This window comes from Bufo gargarizans, chromosome 1 (genome assembly GCF_014858855.1).
Source record: "Bufo gargarizans isolate SCDJY-AF-19 chromosome 1, ASM1485885v1, whole genome shotgun sequence".
NCBI lineage: Eukaryota > Metazoa > Chordata > Amphibia > Anura > Bufonidae > Bufo > Bufo gargarizans.
Window position 1 is genome coordinate 345,847,855 of NC_058080.1, and position 12,463 is coordinate 345,860,317.

Genomic DNA, 12,463 nt, shown 5'->3' on the forward strand with positions numbered 1-12,463 from the left:
TCTGAAATGGGGTCATTTGTGGGGTGTTTGTACTGTCTCGGCATTGTAGAACCTCAGGAAACATGACAGGTGCTCAGAAAGTCAGAGCTGCTTCAAAAAGCGGAAATTCACATTTTTGTACCATAGTTTGTAAACGCTATAACTTTTACCCAAACCATTTTTTTTTGCCCAAACATTTTTTTTTTTTATTAAAGACATGTAGAACAATAAATTTGGCGAGAAATTTATATATGGATGTCGTTATTTTTTGCAAAATTTTACAGCTGAAAGTGAAAAATGTCATTTTTTTTTGCAAAAAAATCGTTATATTTTGATTAATAACAAAAAAAGTAAAAATGTCAGCAGCAATAAAATACCACCAAATGAAAGCTCTATTAGTGAGAAGAAAAGGAGGTAAAATTCATTTGGGTGGTAAGTTGCATGACCGAGCGATAAACGGTGAAAGTAGTGTAGTGCCGAAGTGTAAAAAGTGCTCTGGTCATGAAGGGGGTTTCAGCTAGCGGGGCTGAAGTGGTTAAGGCAACTTGAGAGTTTATTCAAAATGTTTAGTTATTCCTTTAAAATGTATGGGGACGGATGAAAAAAATGGTTGGGTGTCCTGTCAGTCTGGCAAAAATGTGATGCTGCTGGTTTGGTGTGACATATCCATGGTTTCTGAACATTTCATCAGTAGACACACTACTGCTAGTACTACATAATGAGGAACATGGCAGATCAATGTAACAACTGTGAAACAGTCTATGAATAAAGATGTAGGCGAGCTAAACTTGACTCTGATAGTACCTGGCATAGGTTATCTCGTGACAAAAGCTATTGAAATGTTAGTTTCAATATCCTTTATTTTGCCATTCTTTTACTTAAAGCGTTAGGCTACTTTCACACTTGCGGCAGTGTGATCCGACGGGCAGTTCCGTCATCGGAACTGGCTGCCGGATCCGCCGATGACTGAAAGCATTTGTGAGACGGATCCGGATGCGGATCTGTCTCACAAATGCATTGCAAGGACGGATCCGTCTCTCTGCTTGTCATGCGGACCGACGGATCCGTCTTGTACATTTTTTCTCTATTTTACCGATCGGCGCATGCCGGAACGACGGATCCGGCATTCCGGTATTCTGAATGCCGGATCCGGCGCTAATACATTCCTATGTAAAAAATAAAATAAAATAAAAACGGATCCGGCGTTCAGGCAAGTCTTCAGTTTTTTTCACCGGAGAGAAAACCGTAGCATGCTGCGGTTTTCTCTTTTGCCTGATCAGTCAAAACGACTGAACTGAAGACATCCTGATGCATCCTGAACGGATTGCTCTCCATTCAGAATGCATGGGGATATGACAGGTCAGTTCTTTTCCGGTATAGAGCCCCTGTGACGGAACTCTATGCCGGAAAAGAAAAACGCAGGTGTGAAAGTACCCTTAACCATCAAGTTTAGCTGGGCTGCATCTGTATGTATTCACCAGTTGCATGTCACTTCTCATTTGCTAGATTTTCTAAAGCCTTTTCGAATATAAAAGCCCAAACCTAACCAGTTGCTATAGGTAACTTCTACTTTTCCCTTGCTCTAGTTTTGAAAACTCTCTTCTTTTGTAATGGCTCCAATGCAAGATATATGAGGATTGTTGTAGACTGCATATTATAACAGTCACATAGTATATAAGGCCAAAAAAGACGTTTAGCCTGTAACATGTTTACTTATACTGTACGTGGAGTTTATCTATTATTATTTATTATTAAAGTGCCATTCATTCCATAGCACTGTACATATGATAAGCGGTGCACATACATAATACAGACAATTGCACTAATCATAAACAAGATGAGTTACAGACTGGTACAGAAGGAGAGAGGGCCCACAATCTACATGGTATGGGAGGAGGACACAGTAGGTATCTCTCTATTATCTATCTCCTATCTCACTAGCCTGCCCAGCAATAAGATTAACTATTCCTGTTCTGTCCTAATAAAATCCAATTTTTGTCGTCACCAGATTGGAAAGGAGCGGGGATTAGTTTACAGATCACTGTACTGGTGATCATTCTTTTGCTTTAGGCACAGGCTTAAACCTGTGTTAGATGAATTAAAAGTGTTAATAAATGCATCTAACCATGAATAGAAAAATAGCAATGAAACACTGAAATACAGCTCAGCGCATAGAGCCAACTGCGGAATGGAACAGGGAGGAAAATGCAAACAACCAATACTGATATACTGATTATATGTGTGTGTGTGTATATATATATATATATATATACACACACATGTACACGGCTATTTCATTCTCAATCTGCACATATGTAGAGTAGATCGATGGATTTAGACAATTGACCATACACAGAGACCTATGACGTGACATCAAAGTCGACACGTATATCATATACATAGGGTACATACACACGCATTCACACGGAGGCTAATGACCGTCGCACAGTGATAACATGGAGAGCCCCCTCACGTCACCCACCATACCTTGTGTACACTTATTACATATCCGCTGTTCTGCAGAATGTCACCGGGAGATCCTTTCTTTCGGTTCCTGTCACACGCCGCTGCTGCATATCGGTGGGCGTCAGTCTGGCACCCCCATTGTCTCTCTGTCATGGACGCACACCCTATGTCTCCTGTGTATTATATGGAGGACAAGCCTTCTACCCGTTCCCATCTATCGCCTCACAGGGTCCCGTTTTCCCTCACTACTCACCATTCTATGGATTCACCGTCTACACAAAGCCGTCTCCTCCCATTTTCTCAGCTCTGTTTCTTGCCGAATCCCTTACCTATGACAAAGCTGTGAACAGTGAGGGTTACAAAGCCCTACAGTGGGAGTAGATTTAGATATTTGAGCAATTTTTCCATGATGGCAAAATGTGCCTGTGTGTAAAAAGCTGGCTGAGTGCCATCTCATTGGGGATAAAAAATGGAAAATTCAGCTGGTTACCAGATATAAATAACTTTACAACCAGAAACACAGTGATGGGATCTGACATCTCATTATGTCATCCACATCATTTATTATCATACAGTCTTTTTCAGGTCAGTGTTGGCAGAGGCCCCTTTTCTAAGTTAAGTCTCTTAAAGGGATTCTGTCACCAGTTTTAACCCCCTCCAGATAAAAATATGGTTATGTTCAGGGAGCTTTACTGATTCCTAATGTGGTCTTATAAATGTAATCTGTAGGCTCATTTTGACCAAAAAACGCTGTTACTAACCCGTCATTCATAAAAATAAGGTGCCCAAGGGGATGTAAATGGATCCGCCCCCACCCGCTGCCGTTTGTGCCCAGGTCCGCCTTTCCTGACCTCAGCACCACCTCATAATCCTGTGTGACGACCTCCGGCTCTCCCTCCCTCCCCCCTCCTTCCGCTCTAACATCTCGCGCGTGCGCACAGGCCTCTGCCTGATGCGCCCGTGTGGACTTCTCAGTTCGGCTTCATGGAGCGAGTGTGCAGGTCATCGGGAGGTTTTTTAGGCAAAATGAGCCTACAGATTACATTTATAAGACCACATTAGGAATCAGTAAAGCTTTCTGAACATAACGATATTTTTATCTGGAGGGGGTTAAAACTGGTGACAGAATCCCTTTAACTGTATTATGGAAGAAATATTCACTAGAGTTGAGCGAACACCTGGATGTTCGGGTTCGAGAAGTTCGGCCGAACTTCCCGGAAATGTTCGGGTTCGGGATCCGAACTTGACCCGAACTTCGCCCCGAACCCCATTGAAGTCAATGGGGACCCAAACTTTTCGGCACTAAAATGGCTGTAAAACAGCCCAGGAAAGGGCTTAGAGGGCTGCAAAAGGCAGCAACATGTAGGTAAATCCCCTGCAAACTAATGTGGATATGGAAATGAATCAAAATAAAAATAAAATAAATACAAATTAACCAATATCAATTGGAGAGAGGTCCCATAGCAGAGAATCAGGCTTCATGTCACCCACCACTGGAACAGGCCACTGTCAGATATTTAGGCCCCGGCACCCAGACAGAGAGGTCCCATTGCAGAGAATCAGGCTTCATGTCATAGCAGAGAATCAGGCTTCACGTCACCCACCACTGGAACAGGCCATTGTCAGATATTTAGGCCCCGGCACCCAGACAGAGGAGAGAGGTCCCATTGCAGAGAATCAGGCTTCATATCATAGCAGAGAATCATGCTTCATGTCACCCAACACTGGAACAGGCCACTGTCAGATATTTTTAGGCCCCGGCACCCAGACAGAGGAGAGAGGTCTCATAGTAGAGAATCAGGCTTCATGTCACCCAACACTGGAACAGGCCACTGTCAGATATTTTTAGGCCCCGGCACCCAGACAGAGGAGAGAGGTCCCATAGCAGAGAATCAGGCTTCATGTCATAGCAGAGAATCAGGCTTCACATCACCCAACACTGGAACAGGCCACTATCAGACATTTTTAGGCCAGACAGAGGAGAGGTTCATTCAACTTTGGGTTGCCTCGCAATATAATGGTAAAATGAAAATAAAAAGAGGATTGAATGAGGAAGTGCCCTGGAGTACAATAATATATGGTTAAGGGGAGGTAGTTATAAATGTCTAATCTGCACAAGGGATGGACAGGTCATGTGGGATCCATGCCTGGTTCATTTTTATGAACAGCGAATGGTGGCGATTAAAAAAGAGAAAAGGCGCTCATAGGGTGAGTATGTTAAATAAAAGATAAAATCAACTATACGAAGTGGTTTGCTCACCTATTGGGGTTGCACCAATTTGGGCGCAACCGCAATGAAGGCCAAAAGCAGAGAATTACAACGGTTGGTGCCGCCTAGATTCGTCCGGTCGCCTTGGGCAGGAGCCACCCTGCCACTCGGGTAACGGTAGAGGAAAACGAGACGCTGAACTTTACGTCCAGCGTGTGGACCTTAGAGGGCGCATTGACAAAACCGGTCGTGGACAATATTTTCAGCTATTTTCGCTTTATTCATGGTCCATGAATAAAGCGAAAAATAGCTGAAAATATTGTCCACGATCGGATTTGTCAGTGCGCCCTCTAAGGTCCACACGCTGGATGTAAAGTTCAGCGTCTCGTTTTCCTGTACCATTTTTATGAACGTCAGCTTGTCCACATTGGCTGTAGATAGGCGGCTGCGTTTGTCTGTAATGACGCCCCCTGCCGTGCTGAATACACGTTCAGACAAAACGCTGGCCGCCAGGCAGTCCAGCACCTCCAAGGCATAAAAGGCTAGCTCTGGCCACGTGGACAATTTGGAGACCCAGAAGTTGAATGGGGCCGAACCATCAGTCAGTACGTGGAGGGGTGTGCACACGTACTGTTCCACCATGTTAGTGAAATGTTGCCTCCTGCTAACACGTTCCGTATCAGGTAGTGGTGCAGTTAGCTGTGGCGTGTTGACAAAACTTTTCCACATCTCTGCCATGCTAACCCTGCCCTCAGAGGAGCTGGCCGTGACATAGCTGCGTTGGCGACCTCTTGCTCCTCCTCTGCCTTCGCCTTGGGCTTCCACTTGTTCCCCTGTGACATTTGGGAATGCTCTCAGTAGCGCGTCTACCAATGTGCGTTTGTACTCGCGCATCTTCCTATCACGCTCCAGTGCAGGAAGTAAGGTGGGCACATTGTCTTTGTACCGGGGATCCAGCAGGGTGGCAACCCAGTAGTCCGCAAACGTTAAAATGTGGGCAACTCTGCTGTCGTTGCGCAGGCACTGCAGCATGTAGTCGCTCATGTGTGCCAGGCTGCCCAGAGGTAAGGACAAGCTGTCCTCTGTGGGAGGCGTATCGTGATTGTCCTGCGTTTCCCCCCAGCCACGCACCAGTGATGGGCCCGAGCTGCGTTGGATGCCACCCCGCTGTGAACATGCTTCATCCTCATCCTCCTCCACCTCCTCCTCATCCTCGTCCTCCAGTAGTGGGCCCTGGCTGGCCACATTTGTACCTGGCCTCTGCTGTTGCAAAAAACCTCCCTCTGAGTCACTTCGAAGAGACTGGCCTGAAAGTGCTAAAAATGACCCCTCTTCCTCCTCCTCCTCCTGGGCCACCTCCTCTTCCATCATCGCCCTAAGTGTTTTCTCAAGGAGACATAGAAGTGGTATTGTAACGCTGATAACGGCGTCATCGCCACTGGCCATGTTGGTGGAGTACTCGAAACAGCGCAACAGGGCACACAGGTCTTGCATGGAGGCCCAGTCATTGGTGGTGAAGTGGTGCTGTTCCGCAGTGCGACTGACCCGTGCGTGCTGCAGCTGAAACTCCACTATGGCCTGCTGCTGCTCGCAGTCTGTCCAGCATGTGCAAGGTGGAGTTCCACCTGGTGGGCACGTCGCATATGAGGCGGTCAGCGGGAAGGCCGAAGTTACGCTGTAGCGCAGACAGGCGAGCAGCAGTAGGATGTGAACGCCGGAAGCGCGCACAGACGGCCCGCACTTTATGCAGCAGCTCTGACATGTCGGGGTAGTTGTGAATGAACTTCTGCACCACCAAATTTAGCACATGCGCCAGGCAAGGGATGTGCGTCAAACCAGCTAGTCCCAGAGCTGTGAGATGGAGAGCTGAACGCTGCCGTGTGACATGGTTGAGATGCTTGGTGACGGAGGTGGTGGTGTTGGTGGTACATCCTCTGTTTGCTGGGCGGCAGGTGCCAACGTTCCTCCAGAGGCGGAGGAAGAGGCCAAGGCGGCAGCAGCAGAAGAGGTAGCAGGGGGAGCCTGAGTGAGTTCCTTGTTTTTAAGGTGTTTACTCCACTGCAGTTCATGCTTTGTATGCAGGTGCCTGGTCATGCAGGTTGTGCTAAGGTTCAGAACGTTAATGCCTCGCTTCAGGCTCTGATGGCACAGCGTGCAAACCACTCGGGTCTTGTCGTCAGCACATTGTTTGAAGAACTGCCACACCAGGGAACTCCTTGAAGCTGCATTTGGGGTGCTCGGTCCCAGATGGCGGTAGCTAGTAGCAGACGGACTCTCTTGGCGGCGGGTGTTCTGCTTTTGCCCACTGCTCCCTCTTTTGCTACGCTGTTGGCTCGGTCTCACCACTGGCTCTTCCTCCGAACTCTGAAAGTCGGTGGCACGACCTTCATTCCATGTGGGGTCTAGGACCTCATCGTCCCCTGCATCGTCTTCCACCCAGTCTTCCTCCCTGACCTCCTGTTAAGTCTGCACACTGCAGAAAGACGCAGCAGTTGGCACCTGTGTTTCGTCGTCATCAGAGACGTGCTGAGGTGGTATTCCCATGTCCTCATCATCAGGAAACATAAGTGGTTGTGCGTCAGTGCATTCTATGTCTTCCACCGCTGGGGAAAGGCTAGGTGGATGCCCTTGGGAAACCCTGCCAGCAGAGTCTTCAAACAGCATAAGAGACTGCTGCATAACTTGAGGCTCAGACAGTTTCCCTGATATGCATGGGGGTGATGTGACAGACTGATGGGCTTGGTTTTCAGGCACCATCTGTGCGCTTTCTGCAGAAGACTGGGTGGGAGATAATGTGAACGTGCTGGATCCACTGTCGGCCACCCAATTGACTAATGCCTGTACCTGCTCAGGCCTTACCATCCTTAGAACGGCATTGGGCTCCACCAAATATCGCTGTAAATTCTGGCGGCTACTGGCACCTGAGTTAGTTGGTTCACTAGGACGTGTGGCTGTGGCAGAACGGCCACGTCCTCTCCCAGCACCAGAGGGTCCACTAACACCACCACGACCATGTCCGCGTCCGCGTCCCTTACTAGATGTTTTCCTCATTGTTACTGTTCACCACAATAAGAAAAAAAAATTTGGGCCCAATGTATTGAATTCAAATTCAGGCCTTTTTTTACAGGCGCCTAACACTATCTGGCTATCTATTTAGGTACCGTATTACACTAATACAGACACAGCAGTAACAACAGATTTAGCTGAATATAAATTGTAGGCCTAGTATTTAGGCCCTGGATGACTGGTATCCCTTTTACGGACAGAATTAGACTTGGAAATGCACGGTAGCGTGTGAAGTTATTGAGGATGACCCTATCAGCACCTTCAATGTAATATACCCTTTTATGGATAGATTTAAACTTGGCCTGATACAGCAGAAACCACTGATTTAGGGAATTGCTAAGTTGGGAATTGTATTTCAACCCAGAACAAAAACTGTGCTTTGGCGGACACTAAATAAATTGACCAGCCACAGCAGTAACAACAGATTTAGCTGAATATAAATTGTAGGCCTATTATTTAGGCGCTGGATGACAGGTATACGTTTATGGACAGAATTAGACTTGGAAATGCACGGTAGCGTGTGAAGTTATTGAGGAGGACCCTATCCGCACCTTCAATCTATTATACCCTTTTATGGATAGATTTAAACATGGCCTGATACAGCAGAAACCACTGACTTAGGGAATTGCTAAGTTGGGAATTGTATTTCAACCCAGAACAAAAATATATCCTTTGCCAGACAGCAGACAGTATTGCAATTGGCTAGCCACAGCTGAAACACCAGATTTAGGGTACTGCTATTTTGGCAATTGTATTTCACCCCTCAATAAAATAGCAAGCACAGCCAAGCACCTGATGTAGGATATAGCAAAAAAAAACAAAACACACTATTGATGGTTAAATGTATTTGGTGGCAGCTTGTGCTGGCGCACCATCAGACACAAAATGGCCGCCGATCACCCCAGAAAAAAGTGACAGAAAAACGCTCTGGGCAGCCTTAAAACAGTGAGCATTTAAATAGCAGAGGTTGAATGATTCACAGCTGTAGATCGATCACTTCATTAGTGTTTTGGAAGAGTAAATCCCTGCCTAATCTCGCCCTAACAGCAGCAGCTACATCCTATCCCCACACTGATCAGAGCAGAGTGACGTGCGGCGCTACGTGACTCCAGCTTAAATAGAGGCTGGGTCACATGCTGCACTGGCCAATCACAGCCATGCCAATAGTAGGCATGACTGTGATGGCCTCTTGGGGCAAGTAGTATGACGCTTGTTGATTTGGCTGCTTTGCAGCCTTTCAAAAAGCACCAAGAAAGCACCGGACTTTTACGAAAATGTTCGGGTTCGGGTCCGTGTCACGAACACCACAAAATTCGGTACAAACCCGAACTGTACAGTTCGGGTTCGCTCATCCCTAATATTCACACATACTCAGGCCACATGCACATGTAAGCAGAGTTTAATGGAAATGAGAGAGTCACAATTACAAATGCAGCTGACACAATCAGGTACAGAACCTAACCTATTATGAGAGTTGCTGGCCAGGTCCCCACCTCTATAAGACCTTATTGACATGTCTGTGCCCATGATGAGGTCTGTGAGAAGAAGGCCAGTAATTTATCTATCTGTGAAGGGTCCATGTTCAGTCTATGTGTCAGTTTTTTGCCCTATGTCTGTCAACTGTATTCTACATGTGCTCCTAGGTTGAAAGTGGGATTTCCAGAGCATCTCCTACCAATGGTCAGTGAAAATCAAAGACCCATAAGGGCTCATGCACACGGCCGTGAGCGGTCCGTGGAACCACGGGCTGGATTCCTGCTGAGAGCAGGAGCGCACGGCGTCATTGTTTGCTATGACGCCGTGCGCTCCCTGCTGCCGCCGCAATACAGTAATACACTGGTATGATTGCCGCCACAATACAGCAATACACTGGTATGATCTATACCAGTGTATTACTATATTGCGGCGGCGGCAGCAGGGAGCGCACAGTATCATAGCAACCAATGACGCCGTGCGCTCCTGCTCTTAGCAGAAATCCAGCCCGTGGTTCCACAGACCGCTCACGGCCGTGAAACACGGCCGTGTGCATGAGCCCATAACGTATGTTTGATCTGCATTACAGATAGAACCATATCGTCCACTAGGCACAGGAAGGCACATGCATAGGGTGGAGCCCAGCAACGGGGGCAGCACCAGACAGAGGGATTAAAAAAAATATATAATTTATATTATTTTAAATACACTCCAGACCCCCACCCTCCAGTTTAGGTCAGCCTGTGCGAAGTGGGGGTTGAGGGATTTTGGCAGCAACAATTAAAACCAATAGCGTGTCAGCCATGGCCAGCAACAATAAAAAGTAACTTTCTGGCACTTTCTTCTGCACTGTACACTACACGTTCAGTGGTGGAACTGCTGCTCCATCTTCACCAATTAGCCGAGTCTGCCACTGCCTGCCACTTGCCACGCTCAGGAAGAAAATAGAAGACGTTAATGCAGGAGCCTATCTGCCCAAGTGTCTGTAGACTACATCTTGATATCAGGAGGCCTGCCTGAAGGTGGTAGTCAACATCACTATGTGTAACTGGGAGAAACAGAGGGTCCAAGGCCAGAGCACTAAAAAGTTGATATATAAATACTTCCATTCACCCTTGCTTCTGTACTGAAAGTGTGCTCTGATACAACCAGTTTTGGGATGTATTTTGTTGATATATAACTACTTCCATTTACCCTTTCTTCTGAACTTAGTGGGCTCTGATACAAACAGTTTTAGGGTGTATTTATATTTCACCAAGGTCTGATTTGAATACAAGTCAGAATCGGAACCTGCACTGATTCTGATACTAGCACGGATTTAAAGAGATGGGTAGATATACAAACCGGATTCCAAAAAAGTTGGCATACTATACAAATCGTGAATAAAAACTGAATGCAATGATGTGGAGGTAACTTCTAATATTTTATTCAGAATAGAACATAAATCACGGAACAAAAGTTTAAACTGAGAAAATGTACCATTTTAAGGGAAAAATATGTTGAATCAGAATTTCATGGTGTCAACAAATCCCCAAAAAGTTGGGACAAGGCCATTTTCACCACTGTGTGGCATCTCCCCTTCTTCTTACAACACTCAACAGACGTCTGGGGACCGAGGAGACCAGTTTCTCAAGTTTAGAAATAGGAATGCTCTCCCATTCTTGTCTAATACAGGCCTCTAACTGTTCCATCGTCTTGGGCCTTCTTTGTTGCACGTTCCTCTTTATGATGCGCCAAATGTTCTCTATAGGTGAAAGATCTGGACTGCAGACTGGCCATTTCAGTCCCCGGATCCTTCTCCTACGCAGCCATGATGTTGTGATTGATGCAGAATGTGGTCTGGCATTATCTTGTTGAAAAATGCAGGGTCTTCCCTGAAAGACATGACGTCTGGATGGGAGCAGATGTTGTTCTAGAACCTGAATATATTTTTCTGCATTGATGGTGCCTTTCCAGACTTGCAAGCTGCCCATGCCACACGCACTCATGCAACCCCATACCATCAGAGATGCAGGCTTCTGAACTGAGCGTTGATAACAACTTGGGTTGTCCTTGTCCTCTTTGGTCCGGATGACATGGCGTCCCAGATTTCCAAAAAGAACTTTGAATCATGACTCGTCTGACCACAGAACAGTCTTCCATTTTGCCACACTCCATTTTAAATGATCCCTGGCCCAGTGAAAACGCCTGAGCTTGTGGATCTTGCTTAGAAATTGCTTCTTCTTTGCACTGTAGAGTTTCAGCTGGCATCGGCGGATGGCACGGTGGATTGTGTTCACTGACAATGGTTTCTGGAAGTATTCCTGAGCCCATTCTGTGATTTCCTTTACAGTAGCATTCCTGTTTGTGGTGCAGTGTCGTTTAAGGGCCCGGAGATCACGGGCATCCAGTATGGTTTTACCACCTTGACCCTTACGCACAGAGATTATTCCAGATTCTCTGAATCTTCGGATGATGTTTTGCACAGTTGATGATGATAGATGCAAAGTCTTTGCAATTTTTCGCTGGGTAACACCTTTCTGATATTGCTCCACTATCTTTCTGCGCAACATTGTGGGAATTGGTGATCCTCTACCCATCTTGGCTTCTGAGAGACACTGCCACTCTGAGAAGCTCTTTATATAACCAATCATGTTGCCAATTGACCTAATGTCACAACCAGACATCTGAGAAGCTCAGACAGATGCCTTTCAGAACCTCCTGCTTGAGCTTTCTTTGTTTTGGTTTTCAGTTCCTCATCTCGTTAGCCTCTCTCAGCTGTCATGTACTTGGACTGATTGCATCCCTTTAAATTCCTCCCCATAATGCATTAGTGTGCGGTATATACAACTTCCTGGAGTGTGTGTGCATGCTGATCCTATTTCCCAGTCTTCAACAAGATAAGTGTTGTACATTCATTTGTGATTTTCTGTTTGCTGGATCCCAGGTGACCCTGACTCCCTCCGTGTCTAGTGTAGGGAGCCGATGGTCGTGTCCCCTCACTATTGTAGGGTGTTCAGGTGTTATACAGTCGAGGTACGAGGATATGCGATCATCTACCATTGGGATGTTCGCATAGGCTGAGCAGTCAGGGAGAGTGCCAGGTCTTATGCAAGGGTCTCCCTTTTTGTTCCCTAGTTTTGGATCCAGTGAGTCATATATTCATTTTGTATTGTCTTGTTTCCTGTACACCTTCCGTGACACCTAATTAGTGTTAATTGGTCTTCCAGCTCTTCGTTATGCTCAAATTTTCTTTTTCCAGCCTCTTATTGCTACTTGTCTCAACTTTTT